This window comes from Geotrypetes seraphini, chromosome 1 (assembly GCF_902459505.1).
Source record: "Geotrypetes seraphini chromosome 1, aGeoSer1.1, whole genome shotgun sequence".
NCBI lineage: Eukaryota > Metazoa > Chordata > Amphibia > Gymnophiona > Dermophiidae > Geotrypetes > Geotrypetes seraphini.
In genome coordinates, this window is record NC_047084.1 from 121,310,910 (window position 1) to 121,337,995 (window position 27,086).

The following is a 27,086-nucleotide window of genomic DNA, read 5'->3' on the forward strand; positions in this document are numbered from 1 at the left end:
CACTGTACGGCAACTCCTTCAGCCCCTTAACCATTTTGGTCGCTCTTCTCTGGACTCTTTCGAGTAGCACTGTGTCCTTCTTCATGTATGGTGACCAGTGCTGGACGCAGTACTCCAGGTGAGGGCTTATCATGGCCCAGTACAGTGGCATGATAACCCTCTCTGATCTGTTTGTGATCCCCTTCTTAATCATTCCTAGCATTCTGTTCACCCTTTTTGCCGCAGCCGCACATTGCACGGACGGCTTCATCAACTTGTCGACCAGTACTCCCAAGTCTCTTTCCTATGGGGTCTCTCCAAATATCGCACCGGACATCCTGTATCCGTGTATAAGATTTTTGTTGCCAACATGCATCACCTTACACTTATCCACATTAAACCTCATTTGCCATGTCGCAGCCCATTTCTCGAGAGTGTGTATGTCACATTGCAGGTCTTCGCAATCCTCCCGCATCTTCACTACTCTGAATAACTTTGTATCGGCTGCAAATTTAATCACCTCACTCGTCATACCAATTTCCAGGTCGTTTATAAATATGTTGAAGAGCACAGGTCTGAGCACTGAACCCTGTGCACTTGTGACGCTTTTCCAGTCTGAGTATTGTTCATTTAACCCCACTCTCTGTTTCCTATCCGCCTGCCAGTTTTTAATCCACATGAGTATTTCACCCTTGATTCCATGGCTCGCAATTTTTCAAAGTAGTTGTTCATGCGGAACCTTGTCGAACGCCTTCTGAAAATCCAGATATACAATGTCGACCGGGTCACCCTTGTTTATCTGCCTGTTTACTCCCTTGAAGAAGTGCAGCAATTCGTCAAGCAAGATCTTCCTTTGCTGAAGCCGTGCTGGCTGGTCCTCATCAGATCGTGTCTGTCAAGGTGATCAATGATGCGGTCTTTTATCAGCGCCTCTATCATCTTTCCCGGTACCGAGGTCAGACTCACTGATCTGTAGTTTCCAGGATCTCCCCTCGAACCTTTCTTGAAGATCGGCATAACATTCGCCACCTTCCAGTCTTCCGGAATCTTTCCCGATTTGATCGACAGATTGGCTATTAGTTGAAGCAGTTCAGCTATAGCCCCTTTCAGTTCCTTAATTACCCTCATATGGATGCCATCCGGTCCAGGGGATTTATCATTTTTAAGCCTATCAATCTGCCTGCATACTGTCAACCCTGTTAGTTTCCCGTCTTCGTTTCCTGCATATAGCCTGTCGGCTTCCGGTATGTTGTGTATATCCTTTTCGGTAAATACAGACACAAAAAAATGTGTTCAGTTTGTCCTCCTTTAGCACTCCCTTTATTCCATGGTCATCCAATGGCCCCACCGCTTCCTTCGCGGGTCGTTTCCTCTTAATATATCGAAAGAACAGCTTGAAGTTTTTCACCTCCTTGGCTATTTTCTCCTCGTAGTCTCTTTTGGCCCCTCTTACCGCCTTATGGCACCTGCTTTGATGTTATTTGTGCTTATTCCAGTTTTTGATGTTTTTTTACCTTTTCCATTCCTTAAACGAAGTCTTCTTGTCTCTGATCGCTTCCTTCACTGCTACAATGAGTCACGCTGGTTCCTTGTTCTTTTTCTTCTTGGGTCCCTTGTTGATACACGGTATATATATAAATTTTATGCCTCGGTGACTGTGTCCTTAAAAAGGGACCAAGCTTGCTCTAACATTTTTACAGTGCTTATCCTCTTCATAATCTTCTTCCCCACCATGAGTCTCATCCCTTCGTAATTCCCTTTTTGGAAGTTCAGTGCTGTGCCCATTGTTCTGGATCAATGTTTTGCCCCCGTGACCAGTTGTGGATTAGGAACTGGCCAATGGATAGAAAACAGAGGGTAGGGTTAAATGGACATTTTTCTCAACAGAGGAGGGTAAATAGTGGTTCTGTGCTGGGACTGGTGCTATTTAACTTACCGGTATTTATAAATGATCTGGAAATCATAACGAGTAGGTGATTAAATTTTCAGATGACACCACATCATTTGATTCATCTGAGTAGACCTAGAGGAAAGAAGACATTTGGTTAATTCCTCCGATAGAGGGATTGAAATCTGAACAGTTCTGACATTTTGGTACAGAGGTGGGAGCTGCTAGCAGGACCTTAGTGCAGAACCCAGAAATCATTAAGGGGGAATTCAGCAAGAGGCATTAACTGATTTAATGCATGCCAAACACTAAGGGCTCCTTTTACTAAGCAGCGTTAGGGATTTAACACGCAGAATAGCGTGCTACAATGCCCCGTGTGCTAGACGCTAATGCCAGCATTGAGCTGGCGTTAGTTATAGCCGCATAGCGCGAGGTTAGCGTGCGCTAAAAATGCCAGCACCCCTTAGTAAAAGGAGCCCTAAGATGCCCATTATATTCCTATGGGAGTCTTAGCATTTAGTGTGTGCTAAATCAGTTAGTGCCTAGTGGTTATTGCCGTGGCCTGGGGAACTGGGTTCAATTCAATACTCCAGACACCTAGGGGATATATTCACTTGTTCCCTAATTAAAAGGGATGAACTTTCAATATAGTATTATGCTATCATAATGTATTCAGCTCACAAGGAAAGGAGGAAAGAGCCTCCGACTCCCAGCCTGCCACAGGCTGTATTCATTGGCTCAAAAGCCTCCTCCTCCCTGTTTCTTTGTTAATTTTATAACTTCCTATCAATTTTCGTTTCATAATCAAATAATTAATTGTATAATTTTTAAATAAGTTTTTATATTGAAAAAAAACTTCCAGCCTTACCTTCTTTGGTCATACTTTTGGCTGATGCTGTTTTTGAACAAGAGTGTGGAATGCTGATGATACCTTGATTTACTTGTAGACCGTTCTGAGCTACTGGGAGAACGGGATATAAATCTAAATAAATAAATAAATAAATAAAAATAAATAAATAAATAAATAAAAATAAATAAATAAATAAATAAACTTCAAGGGTTGGAGCTTAAGGCTTTTCTGCATCCGATTGCAGTGATTTTATGGTCACTCCCGAGTACCTCTGTTAGGCCCCCTCCAGCTTAAGAAAGTAAGTCTGGAATGTAGTGTTTAGCTCCGAGGAATTTTTTTAATATAAAAATGTATTTTAAAATTATAAAATAATTTATTACTAAATTAAAAATTATACAATTAATTATTTGTTTATGAAACTATAAAATTGATAAGAAGTTATAAAATTAACAAAGAAACAGGGAGGAGGAGGTTTTTGAGCCAATGAAAACAGCCTGTGGCAGGCTGGGAGTCGGAGGCTCTTTCCTCCTTTCCTTGTAGCATAATACTATATTGAAAGTTCATCCCTTTTAATTAGGGAACAAGTGAATATATCCCCTAAGACAGGGATTGGCAACTCCAGTCCTTGAGGGCCGGAATCCAGTCGGGTTTTCAGGATTTCCCCAATGAATATGCATGAGATCTATTTGCATGTACTGCTTTCAATGCATATTCATTGGGAAATCCTGAAAACCCGACTAGATTCCGGCCCTCGAGGACCAGAGTTGCCCACCCTTGCCTTAAGTGTTTGGAGTATTGAATCGTTGGTTTCCTTGGGGTTGTGTGAACTGGGTTCAATTCCCACTGCAGCTCCTTGGGACTTGGGACTCTGGGTGAGCCACTTAACTCTCCATTGCTCCAGGTACAAAATACATACCCGTACATATATAAACCACTACAGAAGGCAACATATCAAATCCCAACCTCATCCCATCCCCCCTAAGTATCACAGGGAACAGGAGACTTGACTCTGCCTGGCCAAATACTGCGTTAGGGGTAGTTTTTTTTTTTTAAAAAGTGGATAAACTATTTTCCACTGTGTAGGTACTGCGTAATTTTCCCACCAAAAGAATTCACATTTTTTTGATAGAGGTCATTGACTTTTGTTAGAGTCCTAACAACTTGATGAATTACAGACCTACAAATAAATCAGTTTTGTGTTAGTCCATGAAGGTCCTCCAGCGTCATCCCCATGGTTGTTTTCAATATGTTCAGCCATCTGATTGCAGATCGCCCTCTTCACCTGGTTTCTTCAATCTTCCCATACATGATGTCCTTCTCCAATGATCTTTTTCTTCTGACAGTGCGACCAAAATAAGACAGTCATAACTTTATCATTTGGGCTTCGAGTGACATAGCCGGATTGATCTCTTCAGAATCGATTTGTTCATTCTTTTGGTAGTCCACGGCAAAGCATAAAATCCTTCTTTAGCACCAAAGCTCAAATGACTTAATCTTCTTTTCTTAGTGTCTAGCTTTTGCATCTGTAATTGACCACTGAGAAAGTGTGTGGACAAGTCTTATCTTCATTTAGTGTTACCTCCTTGCCTTTGAATACTTTGTCAAGAACCTTCATTGAGGAATGACCAAGAGCTAGTCTGCGGAATACTTCTTCCCTGCTAGTTGCTTCTTTGTTTACAAAAGAGCCCAAGAGATTGAAATCTTTTACAGCTTCTTCTTTTTTTTGCCTTCAAGCTCAAAATCTTCTTCATTTTCCATGTTCAAAATCTTTGTCTTGTTTATGTTCAGTTCTAATCCCATGTTATAAATTTCAGCTTTGCCTTTTGTCAGTAGATTCAGCATATATTCTTTGGTGATTAGCATTGTATCATCTGCATAGCGCAGGTTGCTTATATTTCAACCACCAACTTTGAAACCAACATCCTCTTCTTCCAAATTTGCTTTTCTGAAGATGGCTTTGCCGTAAGGTTGAACAGGTAAGGTGATGATGTATTCTTTCCCGATACCACGTTTTATTGGAAACTAGTCAGTGTTGCCATATTCAGTTCTCACTGCAGCTTCTTGATTTTTGTAAAGGCTCTTTATCAGCTATGTGTGTTGTTATACCCCAGCATATTACTGATAATTTTGTTCAGAATATTATATGTCTCCTCAAGTCTGCTTACCTGAACTCCTGAACCTTAGTGTTACCTTGACAACATCAAATGCTTTACTAAGAACCCAACAGCTTTTCCCTAAATTCAGTTGCCTGCGTACCACTCAAATAACATCAATAAGGACAGACCTGGGTGTTACCAAAACAGAGAACAAAAGAGCAAGACCAGCCATTTACTAGTCCCTGCAACACCTCATTAACGCCAGATGGGACCTGAATGTTATCCAAACAAAGGAACTAGCCAGGGGGGTAACTGAAATTCAGCATGCTACCGATATGAATCCACAAGTCTGTTTATCTGACATTTTGACCTCTTTGACCTGAATGTTGCCCAAACAACTTCAAAGGGACCGACCTGGGGTGTGCCTGAATCAAAGGACGCTGTTACTGCAGGACCAGCTGTTTAACTCAGCAGCTTATAAGGACGGAATTCTGCTCCTAGAATCCAGAATCCTAGCCGGCTATCCAAGACGTCAGGTCTAAAGGGGCAGACTCCTGTGTCCTACTCGCCTATCCATTGAGGGATTCCGAATGGTGAAGGGAGGGTTTACGTGAGATACGGTGATGCTAATTTATTCTTATATATATATATATATATATTAAAGTGTTATTGTTTATGCTTTATATTGTCTGTGTGTTTTCCTGAGTATCTCTGATCATCCCACTTGACAGAAATTAGTGGCGGAACAAATTGGTACCAGAAGCGGGGTTGATCTAATGATGTCAGAAAAACTAATTAGGCAACAAGGGGTTGAGGAGCAGGCTCCCAATCCCTCCATTCCAAATGGGAATGAAATTATGGGAACATTAATGGCCACTGAGTGGTCTGTAGAAGCAGGATTGTGTGAATCCTGTACTTTTGGAAGTGGGGATCCACATGAATTATGTGCCTCCTTACAAAAGGTGAAAATCTCAAAAGGAGAAGAGCAAGAAGTAATTCCTAGACAAGGAAGGATGATTTTGTCAGACTGGAGGAATTTGCATGAAGCTAAACAGGAATTACAATTGAAATTAGAAGAGCTAGAAAAGAAAAGGAATAAACAACAGCATGCCATTACAATGCTACAATGTCAGAATGAGTTGTTAATGGATAAGGTAGAAACCTATCAAAATGTAATAGAACAGTCAGCTATGCGATATGCACGATATAAATACAAGAAACGCAGGTGGAAAGTGAGTTACAGAAAAGTTAAAATCTTAATTTATCATCTGCCGAATGATTGGAATCCAAACAAATGGGATGGGAATATTTGGGATTCAAATAATAATAACAGTGAGGAGGATATATGTGTTAAAGGAGAACAGGCAGAAAGTTTAGAAGCAGAGCCTGTGAGGAGAAAAAGATTACAGGGAAATCTGCAAACAGGAGAACATCTAACTAGAGATAATGTTAGGGAGGATGTTACTCCAAATGAAATCATGGATATGATGGCACGCTTTACACAGCAGCCTGGGGAACCACTAATACAGTGGGTAGTTCGGGTGCAGGAGCTGGGCGCAGCAGGGATTATGTTAGATGCCACAGATGCCCCTAAATTTGTTCAAATTAGTCAAGAAGTAGCAATGCAACATGCGTTGCGAGAGGATCCTTATCCTGAAAAAAAATTGCCCAAAGGTCTTTATTAGAGATAATTAGTAGGGGTGTCACGAGGCGATATCCCCTTGAATCTGACTGGCCTTCCAATGATAAAGTTTGGTATACATTGAAAGATGCACAAATGAGAATTAAGGAAGAGGCTATGAAGGTAGCTTTAGTAATAAGTCACGCTGACACATATATGTCATTACCTTTTACTGTATCCATGAGAAATAAAATTATCAGGTATGCTGCACCGGCATACAAACAGGTAATTATGACTCTGTTGATCAATCAAACAGACAGGTCTATTTTGGAAGTCTTGGAAGCGGTCCGACAGTTAGGAGATCTGGGAGACTGGGGACCTCAAACTACTTTTGATAAAAAGAGGGAAGGACAATCCAATTCAAACAGGGCTAATCGAGTATCCCGAAGGGATATGTTTTTGGCATTAATAAAAGATGGGGTAAAGAGGGAAGAAATAGATGGGAAAGATACCGGGACTTTATGGAAAATGTACAAAAGTAGAGGATTAGTAAAGAAATCTATGTCTCAAGCCCAAGTAAGCAAGAGTGAGGATGTGCCAGTGCCAACTGCTCCTCCTGAGGAAACTGCTTCCACTCTTTATCCTGATTTAAAAGGGTGGAAGTGGTGGGAGGATCAATGATGTGAATACCAAGCCTCAGTGTTAGCTTGGACCAAATTAGAACAGTGTCCGCAGGTAGAGATAAATATTTAGTAGAAACCTGGGGAGCAACAGGTACAAGCTGTAGTGGACGCTGGGGTGTAGGAATATAAATATCAGGATTGGGGGGAAAATTATACAAGCAGGAAGAAAAAATTTTACAAATTTTAAAATTGGACAATTACCAATTTGGGATTAATCTATGGGATTCCTTGCCAGATATCCAAAAAGGGTTAACATGACAGCTTTCCAATGGAAACATGAACCAATGCATTTTTACTATCCCTATAGTGGAGCAATGTCCAGAACAATTTACATCCACTTGGCAAGGGAGGCAATATACATATACCAAACTACCACAAAAAATACTTACAGATGCCGAGAGGTGATAGAGAAAGCTAAACTTCCCTTCTCCCCAAAGTTAAAAACAGACTTGGGCCTTTTTGGATTTTGGAGGCAACATATTTCACATCTGGGGTAACATATGGGGTTAGTTGGACAATAAAAAAGTAGAAATATTGCTAAGTGACCTTTATAATGTATAAAGATTTTGTTAGATAGTATAAGGAAGTTGCACTCCAAGTAATTTTGCAAATGTGTCTTTTACCTCAAACACTAACATTGTGAACCACTGTACCTGCACGTAAACCTCTCTTATATGTTTTATAGATTAAAGCGTCCCTGCTTGAATTTTTATGATTGTGTGACAGAACTTTGAAATGGAAGAAAATAGAAAAGAAGACCAGTAAAACTATATAGAGCAATTAACTTAAATTTCTATCTCTCTTTCTTTTAGAAGCTTATTATCTAGACATGATCCGGAGAACCAATTTCACTGTGCCACATTTAAAATACTTCCAGCAATGTGACCTGATAGTGGGAATCCAATGGATACCACATTTGTTTGTGACTCTTTTGATTAATAGTGTGCTTATTTACAGATTAAATTCAACCCTGAATCATTACTGATGGAAGAAAGCATGCCGGAGCTCGGGGTTTGTCTGTTTCTGTTATGTGTTGTCTGTTCTAGCTTATGGGGTACCCCAACATTGCACATTGGCCATTTCCAGAGTTTATTCCACCCCTTCTATTAGTCCAAATGGTACCATATCCCTTTCCAAAAAAGATTCCCCCACATACCAGAAAGTATCTTATGAAAACCATGCTCACAATGATTTTTGCTATGGCTCACAGGTAATAGAGGCCATCAGCGTGCCAGATTTTGGGAATAAAGGGGACGCCCATGTGGGATCCCTACGGGGGTCAGGGCAAAGAGTCTATAGAGTGGGCAGACTTGATGGGCCTTGGCCCTTTTCTGCCGTCATCTTACTATGTTTCTATGTTTCTATACAGCCCAATGATAATTTAGTTAAGGGTTATATTATAAAAGGATATCAGAAGAGAAATAATTAGAAAGCTTTATACCTGGTAAAATGGTGTTCATTGGTATTTGATATTTGCTAAATAAAATAAAAAATGGTCTCTCTTTATTTAACTTACCAGGTATAAACAGTGCAGTGCACATCTCAGACATAAGTTATTTGGGTATCACATTCTGTACGTGTTTATGGTCTCTCTTAAATGACATAATAATTATGTCCAGAACATAAAAAGGTATATTTTCTGAATGTCCTACAGAATACCTTTAAGTGCATTAGTGTTGTTTCTCTTATCTCACACAAATACTACCTTACACGCAGTATTGTGTCAAATGTTATCACATTCTGTACGTGTGTATGGTCTCTCTTAAATGACATAATAATTATGTCCAGAACATAAAAAGGTATATTTTCTGAATGTCCTACAGAATACCTTTAAGTGCATTAGTGTTGTTTCTCTTATCTCACACAAATACTACCTTACACACAAGTATTGTGTCAAATGTTATCACATTCTGTACGTGTGTATGGTCTCTCTTAAAAATGACATAATAATTATGTCTAGAACATAAAAAGGTGTATTTTCTAAATGTCCTACAGACTACCTTTAAGTGCATTAGTGTTGCTTCTCTCATCTCACCCAAATACTACTTTACACACAAGTATTGTGTTACATGTTATCACCTTCTGTACATAAAGTGGTTTTTCTCCTTTTTCTCTTATACTCTCTTTTACCACTAGGGGGGTTTAATGTAACTAAAGCATTGAAGTTAAACAGTTATGAGGAAATATTTTCCTTGAAAAATCACGTACTGGGAAATGTTATTCCATATAGACTTTCATCCTTTTGTGATAAAATTGGTCAGCTCTGCTCTCTCATTCTGATGATTTGGCTAACATGCTGGGTTAAGAGAAAATTTCACCAGACCGAGAAGATGAAGACGCAACCAGACATACAGTGCCGTGCCATGAGGCTGTTATGTGGCACCGACTTGGGAATAGAAGTGAGCCTATATCCTGCCACTTAACATTAGGGCTGGTCTGTGGAGGTGGTGCCTGAAACTTACATGAGTGAAGGCATGTGAGTGGCATAGCAAGCCTATTGAAACTTGAGCATAGCCAGACCCTAACCAAAGATGCTAAGAAAAACGGGATACCAGATAACTGCGGTGATCGATGGTGAATATGAAGCTACCCTAACTGTATGCCATGAGTAAGAGCACAAATATAATATTAATAAGATTATTAATTTTCATGATTCCCAATACGTGATACTTTCAAGTGAAAGGCCTAATTAGCAAGAAATATTAGGGAATGCAAGAACACCAGGTTTAGCACATAAGGAAATAAATTATGAAGGGAAAATTAATTTTCCCATTTTACCTTTGCTTAAAAGTAGAATAGATACTATTGTTTCTGAAATACTGGCTGGCAAAGAAGCATATTTTGACTCCAGAGTAGCAGATGTATTTAGAAGGGAAGGTGAATGGGTGACAAATACTGTACATAATTATGAACTAACGCTACGATATGATCAGTTAAGGTTACATGTCGTTAATGATATCACAAAGAATTAACTTTATCGCATTGATTTAAAAACCACATCACATTCTGTACCCTTAGATAGAAAATGGTGTAAATTTTGAAATGAAACAATGTGTCTTTAGTACTGTTGAACTTGTGATTCCTGCTAGTCAAGCTCCCTTTTCAGTATGTTTACAGAATGTTAATGTGTTGCAGTGAGCAACTGAATTTTGAAATAATAACTTGCATTCTGTGGCAAATCATATTGAAACTACCACTGCAGTGATATGGCATAAAAGGAGTTTCTTCATTTTGTACTCTATAAATTTGTTTAACTATCTTTTAACCTTTCTTAATTGTCGGACACTCTCTCCCTTAATTCGGAGGACTTCTAAATTTGGAGAAGCAAACTTGAGTATCCAGGAGTGGAATGTTATACCCCAGCATATTACTGATAATTTTGTTCAGAATATTATATGTCTCCTCAAGTCTGCTTACCTGAACTCCTGAACCTTAGTGTTACCTTGACAACATCAAATGCTTTACTAAGAACCCAACAGCTTTTCCCTAAATTCAGTTGCCTGCGTACCACTCAAATAACATCAATAAGGACAGACCTGGGTGTTACCAAAACAGAGAACAAAAGAGCAAGACCAGCCATTTACTAGTCCCTGCAACACCTCATTAACGCCAGATGGGACCTGAATGTTATCCAAACAAAGGAACTAGCCAGGGGGGTAACTGAAATTCAGCATGCTACCGATATGAATCCACAAGTCTGTTTATCTGACATTTTGACCTCTTTGACCTGAATGTTGCCCAAACAACTTCAAAGGGACCGACCTGGGGTGTGCCTGAATCAAAGGACGCTGTTACTGCAGGACCAGCTGTTTAACTCAGCAGCTTATAAGGACGGAATTCTGCTCCTAGAATCCAGAATCCTAGCCGGCTATCCAAGACGTCAGGTCTAAAGGGGCAGACTCCTGTGTCCTACTCGCCTATCCATTGAGGGATTCCGAATGGTGAAGGGAGGGTTTACGTGAGATACGGTGATGCTAATTTATTCTTATATATATATATATATATATTAAAGTGTTATTGTTTATGCTTTATATTGTCTGTGTGTTTTCCTGAGTATCTCTGATCATCCCACTTGACAGAAATTAGTGGCGGAACATGTGTGGTATTCTCATTTGTGCTACAGTTTGCCATAGTTTATCATGGTCCACACAGTCAAAAGCTTTGCTCTAGTTGTTGAAGCAAAAGTATAGGGGCTTTTGGTATTCTTTGCTCTTCTCCAATATCCATCTAACATTGGCAATAATGTCTCTTGTTCCTCAACCTTTTCTGAAACCAGCCTGAATTTCTTGTAGTTCTTGCTCAATGTATGATTGTAGCCTTCATTGTATTATTTTCAGCAATATTTTGCAGACGTGTGGAATTAATGCAATCGTTCTGTAGTTGTTACAGTCCCCGATGTTACCTTTCATCGGTATGGATATGAATAGTGATCTTCAATCGGTTGGCTATGTTTTTTCCTTCCAGATCTGTTGATACAGTCAAGTGAGGGACATGATAGCACCTTCTGAACCTTTGATTAATTCAATTGGAATACTGTCAATACCAGGTGACTTGTTTTTTGATAAAGCTTTAATTGCTGCTATGACTTCTTTTTAAAAATATCTGGTTCTTCTTTGGAGTCAGTTTCCAGTTCAATTTCCCCAAAGTTATCCTCATTTCCTTTTTTTTGTTTAGATTTCCCATATATTCTTTCCATCTCTTTTTAATGCTTTCTGGATCATTCCATTGGCGTCTTTAAACATCCCCAACTGAGGTTGGAATTTCTGCTGCAATCTCTTAATCTCCTGATACGCTAACCAGGTTTTTCCATTTACATGTTCCAATTCAATTTTATGACAACTATTCTTGAGATATCACTCCTTGTCTTGCCGAACTTGACGTTGAAACACTCAGTTCATTTGTGATACTTTTCCTCTGCTTGCTCTTGACCATGAACAAATGTCCCAGGTTAATTTCATGTATGCTTGCTCGCATTGACTCTTCCCTGACCCTGTCCCCAGGAGCCTCTCTGCTGACTCCCAGTACCTTCTTGTATGTGCCATTTGATTTTACTTGCCCATTGCTAGGCAGCCTGTATCAAGCCTGTTTTTGTCTTTAAAGCACTGCTTTGGGCACAGAAATTACATATTGGCGTCTTACTGTTGGTAGCGCCTCTATTAGGAACCATGCTGGAGGAATCTCTTCCAGTTGCCCCCAGTCTCCTCTGCAACTAGTGAGTCACCAGAAGCTGGGCAGAGAGAGGAATATGACGTACCTCCCACCTCAGACTCATTCCCAGATTTCCAGGTTATTTGTAATTGGGTTATAATTAAAGTACAAATTTCTGAGGCTTGATCCAGTCTGTATTTTTGTCTGACTCTCTTCATGTTTTACAGTGCCTGATACATGAGATTTGGGGGTGGGGGGAGAGGCGTGGAACCTCTCATAATCCACATTCTTCTTGTGAGATAGAGATTTCTTTGGAACACTCAGCTGTTGAATTTGGCAGTCTGGTGTGTCAGTAGTGAGCTCACGGAATGGAACCCTCCTGGGCTGTTTGTGTTTCTGTATATTTACAGGGCCTAAGGCACAAATCTTCCAATCTACTGGCATAGAGGTTTTACAAAAAGCCCTTCTCTGCAGGCAACAGCTTTAAGGGCAAGCAGAGGATGGTGTAGTGGTTGGAGCTACAGCCTCAGCATCCTCAGGTTGTGGGTTCAAACCCCATGCTGCTCCTTGTGACCTTGGGCAAGTCACTTAATCCTCCACTGCTTAGATAGATTCTGAGCTCCTTTGGGCTCAAAACATAAGAACATAAGAAACGCCTTCGCCGGATCAGACCGAGGTCCATCTAGTCCAGCGATCCGCACCTGCGGCGGCCCATTTAAGTACTCCTTTTTGGAGACCCAAAATTACCATATCCCTCAATATGATATGCAAGTAGGTGTGCATCCAACTTGCGCTTGAATCCCAGTACAGTAGTCTCCTCCACAACCACCCCGGGGAGTGCATTCCAAGCACCCACCACGCGTTGCGTGAAACAGAACTTCCCGACATTTGTCCTGAACCTACTGCCACTCAGTTTCAGGCTATGACCTCTAGTCCGTGTCACATTTGAAAATGTTAGTAATGCTGTTTCTTGGTCCATTTTATCAAATCCTTTTAATATTTTAAAAGTCTCTATCATATCCCCCCTCAGTCTTCTCTTCTCGAGGGTAAACAGTCCCAGTTTCCTGAGTCGATCTTTGTAATCCAAATGCTCCATCCCTTTGACTAGTTTCGTGGCTCACCTCTGCACTCTCTCCAGCAGAGTTATATCTTTCTTAAGGTATGGAGACCAGTGTTGGACACAGTATTCTAAGTGCGGTCTGACCATTGTTCTGTAAAGCGGCATTATGACCTCTTCCAATCTACTCGTAATCCCCTTCTTAATTATGCCCAACATCCTGTTTGCTTTCTTCGCCGCTGCCGCACATTGTACCGATGGCTTAAGGGTACTGTCAATCAGTACCCCCAAATCCCTTTCTTGTGTGCATTTTGCTAACTCCACCCCCATCATCATATACTCATGTTCTTTATTTTTTTTTCTTAGGTGCATCACCTTGCATTTGTTTATGTTAAAGTTCATCTGCCACTTGTTCGCCCAAGTTTCCAGCTGGTTCAGATCCTTTTGGAGGTCCTCACAGTCCCTTTGAGTGCCAACCGCCCGACATAGTTTTGTATCATCAGCAAACTTAATTATATTGGATGATGTTTCCTCCTCCAGGTCGTTTATAAAAATATTGAACAATATAGGTCCAAGAACCGAGCCCTGGGGCACGCCGCTTGTCACTTTCTCCCAGTCCGAGTATTTCCCATTTATGCTAACCCTCTGCCTTTCCAATTATACAAGAAACCAAAAGAGGAGGAGGTCTTGTTGTTAATTTACAGGATAGTTTTAATTTCACAGTGTTGGACTCCAAAATAACAAACCATTTGGAGATACTATCCTGTAAAATAAGTAAAAAACTAAACTAGTTGACTCTCTTTTTTGTATTTTATATCCCACCAGAAAGTTGGGTAAGGGCCAGGGAGGATTTTTACACATTTGTGTTACATAGTTCTGCTTCTGCACCATACACTGTTCTATTGGGGGGATATTGAGTCAAGTCTCTTTCATTTGAAAGGAAACTTTGCAATGAGAAGGAATTGGATGAAGTTAAGAGGTGAGAGGCTCCGGAGTAATCTAAGGAAAGGATGGTAGATGCATGGAACAGTCTCCCAGAAGAGGTGGTGGAAACGGAGACTGTGTCTGAATTCAAGAGGGCCTGGGATAGGCACGTGGGATAGATTGGAGGGAGAAAGAGATAATAGTTACTTCAGATGGGCTATTTGATCTTTATCTGCCACCATGTTTCTATTAATCTGAATCTTGAAGTTGAGGATAATGCTGAAATCTTTATATCAATGAGTCCAATAGATCCTTTACATTTTTGAAACATTATAAGCAAATCCCCAAAACAAGAGATCCTAATGAATTTCTATCCCATTGGGAAGGGTCTAGCCTCTCCATTGTGAATTATATTGCTCCAAAAAAAACAACTTAAAATTAAGTTTAAAAACTGGTATGATACAGAACTGCAAAGGAAGATCGTGCCAAACAAACTTACTGCACTTCTTTGAAGGGATAAATAGCCAGATGGACAAAGGGGAACCCATAGACATCGTTTATCTCGACTTCCAGAAGGCCTTTGACAAGGTACCCCATGAGCGGTTACTCAGGAAGCTGTGGAACCACGGGGTGGAAGGGGACGTACACAGATGGGTTAAACACTGGTTGACAGGCAGGAAGCAAAGAGTTGGAGTGAAGGGACACTACTCGGACTGGAGGAGGGTCACGAGCAGTGTTCCGCAGGGGTCCGCTGCTATTCAATGTATTTATAAATGGCCTAGAAACAGGGACGAAGTGTGAAGTTATAAAATTTGCAAATGACACTAAACTCTGTAGCAGGGTTAGAACTGTGGAGGAATGTGAAGACCTACAAAGGGACCTGAACAAACTGGACGAGTGGGCGAACAAATGGCAGATGAACTTCAATGTAGAGAAATGCAAGGTCATGCATATAGGGGAAAAAAACCCCGATGTTCAGCTACAAAATGGGAGGGTTAGTACTAGGGGAAAGCAACCTTGAAAAAGACTTGGGTGTGCTGGTGGATACAGCAATGAAGTCAACGGCACAGTGCACAGAAGCCTCAAAGAAAGCAAATAGAATGTTGGGCATTATTAAGAAGGGTATCACAACCAGAATAAAGGATGTCATCATGCTGCTGTATCGTGCGATGGTGCGCCCGCACCTAGAGTACTGTGTCCAATATTGGGCACCGTACCTAAAGAAGGACATGGCAATACTTGAGAGGGTTCAGAGAAGGGTGACAAAAATAATATAAGGTATAGAAAACCTTTCATACGCAGACAGGTTAGAAAGGCTGGGGCTCTTCTTCCTGGAGAAGCGGAGACTCAGAGGAGACATGATAGAGACATACAAGATCATGAAAGGCATAGAGAAGGTGGAGAGGGACAGATTCTTCAGCCTATTGGGAACCACAAGAATAAGGGGGCATTCGGAGAAATTAAAAGGGGACAGGTTTAGAACCAATGCTAGGAAATTCTTTTTCACTCAGAGGGTGGTGGACACCTGGAATGCGCTTCCGGAGGATGTAATAGGACAGAGTACATTACGAGGTTTCAAGGAGGGATTGGATAAATTCCTGAAGGACTTGGGGATTGAGGGATACAGATAGAGATAGAGATAGGACTAAGAAGGTTAATAGATAGAAGGGAAAAGGGGAATGAAGGGTTTCAGACAAAAATCACTTTACAGGTCATGGACCTGATGGGCAGAAGCGGGAGTGGGCTGCTGGGCGCGATGGACCTCTGGTCTGACCCAGCGGAGGCAACTTCTTATGTTCTTATGTTCATACCAAGAAATGTTTGATTAGACAATTAGAACGAATTTGAATCAAATCTGGGAAACAATTAGCTTGTGAGAAATAGATGAAAAAAGTCCACATTTATAAACATAAAGCTTTCTATGCTGCCCAGATAGACCCATCAATAACCAATCTTCCTCAGGACAGGGGTTTGTGCCGCAACTACAACGGAAATACAGCATATTAAAAAGCGAACCAAAACTACCCAAACATTCATAAACGAGGGAAACAACTCTTACCAGTGCATAAGTATATTTACTTCTCTAGCATAGCGACCAGCTTCCATTACAAAATGGCCGCAGTGTCTCAGCAATGATATAGCTCCCCTGACGTCATCCATAGCAGACTCATTCAAACAATTAAAGGGCTAACACACTCATTCAGCTAAAGTCATCCAATCGCTTCAACTCAATTGCTATTGGCTATTCAACAGGCAAAGGAGATACAGGGTATTCCTTATGCAGGTCAGGAATATAAAGTCTCTGCATATGCAGATGATATTTTGCTTCATTTGAGGACTCTGGAAACAACCATTCCACATTTACTGGATTTGATTGATCGATTTGGCATATTTTCTGGCTATAAAATAAATTGGAGTAAATCAGAAGTTCTTCCTCTAAATGTACATTGTCCAAAAGGATTATTTGACACATTCCCTTTTCTTTGGAAGGATGAGGGTATAAAATATTTAGATATTTCGATAAAGAAAATGTTGGAAGAGACGATGAAAGTAAATGAAAAATCTTTACTGCTGAAGGTTACAGAAATGTGTGAGCAATGGACCTCTTTACATCTGTCTTGGTGGGGGAGAGTCCAAACTGTTAAGATGATGATTTTGCCTGTGGTTTGCTACCAAATGGGTATGTTACCAGCGTTTTTTTAGGGGTCCTTTTACAAGAAATTAAATAGTATTCTTACCAAATTTATTTGGCTGAGTAAAACTGCAAGAATTGCTTTAGTATCTTTCAAAAACCAATTGCAGCGGGTGGGGTAAATTTTCCCAATTTTTATAGGTACCATCAAGCCTATACAAAACGTCAGGGTATGTATTAGATTCTCCCCGAGCTCATGGAAAATCTCTCAGACTGTTTATGGTTGGAATGGCAACTCCTGTCTCCTTTGAGATTGAGTCATATTTTGAGTATCAAGTTACCTAAGAACATAAGCAATGCCTCTGCTGGGTCAGACCTGAGGTCCATCGCGCCCAGCAGTCCGCTCACACGTCGGCCCAACAGGTCCAGAACCTGTGCAGTAATCCTCTATCTATACCCCTCTATCCCCTTTTCCAGCAGGAAATTGTCCAATCCTTTCTTAAACCCCAGTACCGTACTCTGCCCTATTACGTCCTCTGGAAGCGCATTCTTGGTGTCCACACGTTGGGTAAAAAAGAACTTCCTAGTATTCGTTTTGAATCTGTCCCCTATCAGCTTTTCTGAGTGCCCTCTTGTTCTTTTATTTTTCGAAAGTTTGAAGAATCTATTCCTCTCCACTTTATCTATGCCCTTCATAATCATGAAAGTCTCTATCATATCCCCTCTAAGTCTCCTCTTCTCCAGGGAAAAGAGACCCAGTTTCTCCAATCTCTCAGCGTATGACAGGTTTTCCATACCTTTTATCAGACGTGTTGCTCTCCTTTGAACCCTCTCGAGTAACGCCATATCCTACTTAAAGTACGGCGACCAATATTGGACGCAGTACTCCAAATGCGGGCGTACCATCGCCCGATACAACGGCAGGATAACTTCTTTCGTTCTGGCTGTAATACCCTTCTTGATTACCCCTAGCATTCTATTCGCTCTCTTAGCGGCCGCTGCACACTGTGCCGTCGGCTTCATTGTCATGTCCACCATTACCCCCAAGTCCCTTTCCTGGGTACTCTTATTCAATAATATCCCTCCCATCGTATAATTGTACCTCGAGTTTCTGCTTCCCACATGTAATACTTTACATTTCTCAATGTTGAATTTCATCTGCCATCTCGTCGCCCATTCTCCTAGTTTGTTCTAGTCCCTTTGCAATTCTTCGCAGTCCTCTTTAGTCCGAGCTCCATTAAATAGTTTGGTGTCATCCGCAAATTTTATTATCTTACACTTCATCCCTGTTTCTAGATCATTTATGAAGATATTAAATAGCAGCGGCCTGAGCACCGAGCCCTGCGGGACACCACTCATGACCCTCCTCCAGTCCGAGTAGTGGCCCTTCACTCCTACCCTCTGTTTTCTACCCTCCAACCAGTTTCTGATCCATCTATGTATGTCTCCTTCCAACCCATGGTTCTTCAGTTTCCAGAGTAGATGTTCATGGGGCACCTTGTCAAAGGCCTTTTGGAAATCTAGATATATGATGTCTATGGAGTCTCCTTTGTCCATCCGTTTATTAATGCCTTCGAACATAAGAACATAAGCATTGCCTCCGCTGGGTCAGACCCGAGGTCCATCGCGCCCAGCCGTCCGCTCACGCGGCGGCCCAACAGGTCCAGGACCTGCACAGTACTCTTCTATCTATACCCTTCTATCCCCTTTTCTAGTAGGAAAATGTCCAATCCTTTCTTGAACCCTAATACCATACTCTGTCTTATTACGTCCTCTGGAAGCGCCTTCCAGGTGTCTACCACACGTTGAGTAAAGAAGAACTTCCTAGCATTTGTTTTGAATCTGTCCCCTTTCAACTTCTCCGAATGCCCTCTTGTTCTTTTATTTTTCGAAAGTTTGAAGAATCTGTCCCTCTCTACTCTCTCTATGCCCTTCAAGATCTTGTAAGTCTCTATCATATCCCCTCTAAGTCTCCTCTTCTCCAGGGAAAAGAGTCCCAGTTTCTCCAATCTCTCAGCGTATGAAAGATTTTCCATCCGCTTTATCAGACGTGTCGCTCTCCTCTGAACCCTCTCTAGTAACGCTATGTCTTTCTTAAGGTACGGCGACCAATATTGGACGCAGTACTCCAGATGCGGGCGCACCATCGCCCGATACAATGACAGGATAACTTCTTTCGTTCTGGTAGTAATACCCTTCTTGATTATACCTAGCATTCTATTCGCTCTCTTAGCAGCTGCTGCGCACTGTGCCATCGGCTTCATGGTCATGTCCACCATTACCCCCAAGTCCCATTCTTGGGTACTCTCTTTCACTAACATCCCTCCCATCGTATAGTTGTACCTCGGATTTCTGCTTCCCACATGTAATACTTTACATTTCTCAACATTGAACTTCATCTGCCATCTCGTCGCCCATTCTCCTAGTTTGTTCAAGTCCCTTTGCAATTCTTCGCAGTCCTCTTTAGTCCGAGCTCGACTAAATAGTTTGGTGTCGTCTGCAAATTTTATTATCTCACACTTCGTCCCTGATTCTAGATCATTTATGAATATATTAAATAGCAGCGGCCCGAGCACCAAGCCCTGCGGGACCCCACTCGTGACCCTCCTCCAGTCCAAGTAGTGGCCCTTCACTCCTACCCTCTGTTTCCTACCCGCCAACCAGTGCAATAGGTTTGTTAGGCACGATCTTCCCTTGCAGAAACCATGTTGGCTGGTTATCAGAAGCTCGTTATATAAGGACAATATAATTTTATTAGACACTTGGCAGACATTAAAATTTAACAATAATTTAACACCTATTCTGATTCATAAATCCACCTGTCAGTCCCTTTGGCTGAACTCCAAGATTCAAATTAGTGGGTTTAAGGTCATCTGGAAGCATTGTATGAAGGCGAGCATACTTACTCTAGATGATGTAGTATCAGAGGGAAAGCTGCTTGACTTTTCACGACTGCAACAAACATTTGGTATTGCTAAGTCTCAATTCTATAAGTGGTTGCAGTTGAAACAAGCCATTCAGAAGGGGTTCCCTGATTGGTAAAATCTTAAAAATCAGTATAGTTTGCTGGTCCTATGCTTCCAGACAGATTTCCTGGGACATCAGGCCACTCAGTGGTATAAATTAATATCTGAATTTTTGAATAAGAAACCAAAGACTGGTCTTTGCGACATTTGGAGCATTGAGATAAAGCAGCAGATTTCTGTCTCAAAGGCCACGAATTTGGACTTGGAGGATGAGATGTACGGCGTCTGCATCTATGAGACAAACATGTTTTTTTGTTACATAGATCTTATTGGACCCGTGTTCGTGTACAGAAATTGAATAGTTCTGAGTCTAATAAATGCTGGCACTGTCATCTTGATGTAGGGACATTGGATCATCTACTGTTCTATTGTCCCTCGATACTTAAATTTCGGAGATCCATTTGGGATCAAATGAATGAAGTATTGGAAAATCCTGTGGCATTGACGTACGATACTGTGCTATTTGGAACGTTAATGAGGGCTAAAAGTCAAATATCTTCCCATAATAATAAACTTGCCATACAACTTATTTTGAAGAACTGGAAAAACTGGGATCGGTTAAATTATACTTTCTGGTGGGAATCCCTATGCCATACTTTTAAATGGAACGTATGATGGCCATACAACAGGAACATTATAGGAAATTTATGGATGTTTGGGAGCCATTGACAAGGAGTGATTGTTGATTTTGCCCTTGGATCATACATGTCCAGGTGGGTGGGGAGATACTTTTAATTTGAGTGCAATTGTTGGATATGTAGAAATGGGGGGGGGGGGGGATGATATATGTATTTGTCATTAAATATAATTTGATAGAATTTAAGTGCTGTTAAAGTGTAAAATGTCTGTATAATATGTTGCACTTATTTTTGGCTTTACAATTAATAAAGATTTAAAAAAAAAAAAAAAAAGAAATCAAAATGAAATGAAAGAATATGGAGAATTGAATATTTAAATGAAGTTAAAATAATTTATAACAAAATATTTAATAATTATTTTAAAAAAAAAGTATAAAATCAATATCACACATTGGGTGGAGCCAGTGAGGAGTGCTGCCACGCTGTTCTGTTCCTATACAGGACAGGTGGTAGTCTGAGAATCCCCATCGTGATATATGATATATCAGCATGAAAGAGTGAAGAGTGAAGAATTGTCTTGAATATATAAGACATGTGCAGCCCTGAAGGTTATTGATGTGTTGGACACTGTCATATTCATTAGAGGACTTGTGGCACCCGCTCAAACTCAGGGGTGGAAAATTTCATGGCGACACCAGAAAGTATTTCTTCACAGAGAGAGTGGTTGATCATTGGAACAAGCTTCCAGTGCAGGTGATCGAGGCAGACAGCGTGCCAGACTTTAAGAAGAAATGGGATACCCATGTGGGATCCCTACGAGGGTCATTAGGGCATAGACAGGGGGTGGGTAAGCAGAGTGGGCAGACTTGATGGGCTGTAGCCCTTTTCTGCCGTCATCTTCTATGTTTCTATGATGGGTCATTTGGCCTTTATCTGCCATCATGTTTCTATGTTTCTATAATCAGAAAGTTCTATGACATCACAATGCAGGTGTAAAGAGCCTTAGCCTATAGGAAGAGGAGATGCAAATGTTAAGAGCCTTAGCCAATAGGGAGAGGAGGAGAGAGTGGCTGCTGCAGACACCAGAAAGTATTTCTTCACAGAGAGAGTGGTTGATCATTGGAACAAGCTTCCAGTGCAGGTGATCGAGGCAGACAACGTGCCAGACTTTAAGAATAAATGGGATACCCATGTGGGATCCCTACGAGGGTCAAGATAAGGAAATTGGGTCATTAGGGCATAGATAGGGGGTGGGTAAGCAGAGTGGGCAGACTTGATGGGCTGTAGCCCTTTTCTGCCGTCATCTTCTATGTTTCTATGTTTCTATGATGGGTCATTTGGCCTTTATCTGCCATCATGTTTCTATGTTTCTATAATCAGAAAGTTCTATGACATCACAATGCAGGTGTAAAGAGCCTTAGCCTATAGGAAGAGGAGATGCAAATGTTAAGAGCCTTAGCCAATAGGGAGAGGAGGAGAGAGTGGCTGCTGCAGACACCAGAAAGTATTTCTTCACAGAGAGAGTGGTTGATCATTGGAACAAGCTTCCAGTGCAGGGGATCGAGGCAGACAGCGTGCCAGACTTTAAGAATAAATGGGATACCCATGTGGGATTCCTACGAGGGTCAAGATAAGGTATTAAAAAAAAAGTAACAGATCTTTCCACCACAACCATAGGGACCTCTCCGGTAATGTAGTTAGTAGGCGTTAGCAAGTAAATCAAGTGTCGGGGTATAAATAAGTCTGTTCAAATGTGGTCTTTAAAATGGTGAAAAAGGCACACCTGGTTAAATAACTTAATATCAGGGACTTTCAATCCCTCATAAGAACATAAGCATAGTTTTACTGGTTAAGACCAATGGTCCATCAAGCCCAGTAACCTGTTCTCATGGTGGCCAATCTAGGTCACTAGTACCTGGCCAAAACCCAAAGAGTGGCAACATTCCATGCTACCGATACAGGGCAAGCAATGGCTACCCACATGTCTTTCTCAATAACAGACTATGGACTTTTCCTCCAGGAACTTGTCCAAACCTTTCTTAAAACCAGCTACGCTATCCGCTCTTACCACATCCTCTGGTAACACATTCCAGAGCTTAACTATTCTCTGATTGAAACAAAAATTTCCTCCTATTGGTTTTAAAAGTATTTCCCTGTAACTTAATCGAGTGTCCCCTAGTCTTTGTAATTTTTGACAGAGCGAAAAATCGATCCACTTGTACCCGTTCTACTCCACTCAGAATTTTGTAGACTTCAATCATATCTCCTCTCAGCCGTCTCTTTTCCAAGCTGAAGAGCCCTAACCATTTTAGTCTGTCCATCCCCTTTACTATCTTGGTCACTCTTCTTTGAACCTTTTCTAGTGCCACTATATTTTTCTTGAGATAAGGTTACTAGAATTGAATGCAATACTCCAGATGAGGTTTCGTGACCAATTTCCAAGAAGAAAATCCCAGCAAAGCTTAGACTTCTTGCCACTCCAACAAAAATCCTATAAGAGTCCCTTCCTTGAAAGTTATCGGTACCAGATGTCACGATATGTTTTCGGTGATGGCCCCGCAACTTTGGAACACTCTGCCTCAATATTTAAGAGAGGAAAATGATCTTAGCCGTTTTAAAAATAATTTAAAAAGTTTTCTTTTTAAAGATGCTTTTAATCTTTAATTGTATAATAGTTATCCTCCAGGCTTATACTATTCCCTCCCTAATGTTTTTCCTATCTGTGGCTCTTTCTATTTTAAAGCACTGATTTCTAACTTTATTCTTTCATTCCTTATCAATTAGTCTGTAAGTTTGTCAGTCTAACCCATTATTTTGTTTTAAAATTTTAACTAACATGTTTAAACGTATTTTATTGTAACTCGCTTAGTAAATTGGAATAAGCGATTTATCAAATCAAAATAAAACTTGAAACTTGATATCCAACTTTAAAAGACAGGGGAAGGGACTGGAGGACTCGTACAACAAGGATTGATTTTACCAATTAATGACATGGGAAGGCATAAATTAATATGCATTAACCAGTTAAGTTAGTCAAATAAAACTAGGAAGAACAGAGTTTATGTTAGTCAATGTATATTAAATCACATTAACACGTATTAACTAGTAAGGCAGATGGACAATCATCATTGACCAACTGACTTTCCCACCAAAATTCAAATTGGTGGACTGCCCTGTTCCCAATCAGGTCAGTGAACCCACTATTTCCAAAGTCACACTGCAGCCTTCAGAGCATACCCAGAAGAAAGCAACAGCATGTGAAACGTCGGTTTCTACCTGATAAGACGCAGCGAGACCCAGAAACCTGCAACAAGCATCACTGAAGCACTTTATCACCATCATTGTAATCAAATTATATGCACAGAAAACTTGCAGCTACTGGGGAGAAGGGGAGCCAGCACTCATATGTGCTTATTCTTTTGTGCCTAAACAAGAGTCTTGAGTGATTAAAAAAAAAAAAGATTGGTACTGAGGGCCCAAGATCCAAAATGAGCCAGGAGAGCTCTGTTTTGTGGCCTAGAGGTTTTCATTATAGCAAAGTATTTGTAAGACTTATTTGAGGAATGAGGACCCTTTCCCCTGCACCAGAGAATTTACGACAGTGTAGCCTGGCTAGAGACAGGGTAAACTTCAGTGCTCTGAAAACAACATGGTAATTAAATGATAAGACCTGTCACCTTTGGGTATTTGCAGACATTTTCACTGACTTCCACTAAACTAACACAAAGAGGCCAAAGAAACTATTTAACCAGAGAGAAAATGGAATTTTCTTTGAGAAGGGACGTTACAGGTCTGTTTTAAGTCTGTGAACTGCTCTACTCCCTCTAACCTCTGTGGGTTCCCGAAAACTCCCAATATTTTGGGAACCTCACATGACAGCAGACATACTAGTTGCCCTTGGCCCCATGGTTCTAGGGAGCCCACCCAAAGGCCAGGATGCTTTCCCCCTTGCCTCCACCCTCGTCTGGTGTCCCCCTGGTCTTCCCAGGCTACTGGGCTTGATGGACCATTGGTCTAACCCAGTAAGGCTATTTTTATGTTTAAAAACTAATTACAGCCCTCAGAGGATCGCCAACGCTGCAGCCATTCTAACAGGCTGCCTGCAGCCTCAGCTGCATTTTCCTTTTGCCGCAGTCCTGCCCCTCCACTGACATTGGTCTGGGACAGGCCACTGTAGAGGGAAACTACAGGCAGCCTGTTAGAATAGCTGCAGCGCTGGTGATCCTCTGAGGGCTGTAATTAGTTTTTAAACTTAGACCAGGAAGGCCAGGAGGATGCTGGATGAGGGTGGAGACAAGGGGAAAACATGCAGGCTTTCATAGGGGCTCCCTAAAGCTGTGGGGCTGAGGGCAACTGCCATATTTGGCCTAAAGGCTCTTCTTGAAGTACACAGGGAAGGGGGGTTCAAAGAGGGGAATATGCCAGATTGAGGGGGGAGGTGAAGGAGAAGAAATAATGGACCTGGAAACAGAGGAGAGGGAGAGAGATGGTGGACAATGGGATGGAGGAAGGGAAAAGAAAGGGAGAGAATACAGAGATATTGGATAGGAGGGCAGCTGGAAAGAGAAAGTGAGAGATGGTGGGGAAAGAGACAGATGCTGAACGGATAGTTGAGAAAAGGAGAGATAGTGGATCTGGGGATGGTGGGATCCACCACTGCAGTAGCTCTTTCAATCTTCAGGCTACCAGCAGGATGAGTAAACACGCTGCCTTCCGTGGCCTGGAAGCTTTCCCTCTGCTACTTCTTCCTGTCCCCGCTTAGGCAAGAAGCAATAGCAGAGGTAAAGCTTCCAGGTCGCCGAAGGCAGCATGTTTACTTCGCTCATGCTGCTGGCAGCTCAAAGAGTGCATGAGCAGCTGCCTTATTGGATCCCATGTAGGAGAGAAACGCAGAGGGGTCACTGGTGGATTGTGGTGGTGGTGGTGTGGTCATAGAAACATAGAAACATAGAAGATGACGGCAGAAAAGGGCTACAGCCCATCAAGTCTGCCCACTCTGCTTACCCACCCCCTGTCTATGCCCTAATGACCCAATTTCCTTATCTTGACCCTCGTAGGGATCCCACATGGGTATCCCATTTATTCTTAAAGTCTGGCCGCTGTCTGCCTCAATCACCTGCACTGGAAGCTTGTTCCAATGATCAACCCACTCTCTCTGTGAAGAAATACTTTCTGGTGTCGCCATGAAATTTTCCGCCCCTGAGTTTGAGCGGGTGCCCTCTTGTGGCCGAGGGTCCCTTGAGAAAGAAAATATCATCTTCCACTTCGACACGTCCCGTGAGGTACTTAAATGTTTTGATCATGTCTCCCCTCTTCCTACGTTCCTCAAGAGTGTAGAGCTGCAATTTGTTCAGTCTCTCTTCGTACGAGAGACCCTTGAGCCCCGAGATCATCCTGGTCATTAGAGAAATGCTGGACTGCAGGGATGGAGAGGAAAAAACAAAAAGAAAGAGATGGCAGACTTCTGGGGGAGGAAAGGGGAGGACAGAGGATGAGGAAGAGGAAAGGAAGAGGGAAGAGAAGGACAGGGAGATGTGAGATCACAAAGGGGGAGGAGGTAAGGGATGCCAGACTGTTGGAAAGAGATAAGACAGACAGAGGGGGGAAAGAGAGACAGGAGATGCTGCATAGGGATGGAGAGGAAGGGGAGAGAAAAGGAGGACATGGTGAATAGGGATGGGAAGGGAAGAGAGATGCAAGAAAATATGGGAATACGAGAGAAGAGGGAAGAGATGGTATACATGGATGGAGGGGAGGAGAGAGGAAGGGCAGAGAGAGGGAAGAGATGGTGCACGTGGATAGATGGGAAGGGAAGACATGGAATAGTAGATAGATTTGAGAAAGAAGCAGAAAAATGAAAAAAGTTGAATATTAAAAGTTAATGCCAAAGATGGATATAAGGAGAGAAAAACAGCAAATCGATTATAAGGCCCTGGAAATAGAGTTAAGAGCATAGACAGAAGGAAGTGCAACCAGAGACTGGGAAAGATTAGAAAAATAAAATCACCAGAGAAAAAAGGTAAGAAAATTATTTATTTTCAATTTAATGATTGAAATATGACAGTTTTGAAAATTTACATCTGGATAAAGATTCCTAGACAAAATGAGGCTGAAATGAAAATTGGCCTCTATTATCGACCCCCGGGACAAAAGGAAGAAACAGACGTAGAAATGCTAAAAGAAATCACCAATGGATGTAGAGCAGGAAATGTAACGATCATGGGAGACTTCAACTTTCCCGGGATAAACTGGAACCTAGGCATCTCAAACTGCGGCAGGGAATCCAAGTTCCTGGAAATGATAGGGGACTGCTTCCTAGAACAAATGGTGGGAGAACCGACAAGAGGAACTGCCACCTTGGACTTGGTCCTTAATGGCATAACTGGAAGGACAACAGATGTAGAGGTCACTGTTCCGTTGGGGACAAGCGATCACAGCATGATCAATTTTAAAATTGGCATCGGGAAGGGGAAACATACCAAGACTCAAACCACAGCCTTTAACTTCAGAAAAGGGAAATACGACAGCATGAGAGTCATGGTTAAAAAACGGCTCAAGAAAAAGGCAACCAAAATCAGAACGGTCGATCAAGCATGGTCCCTAC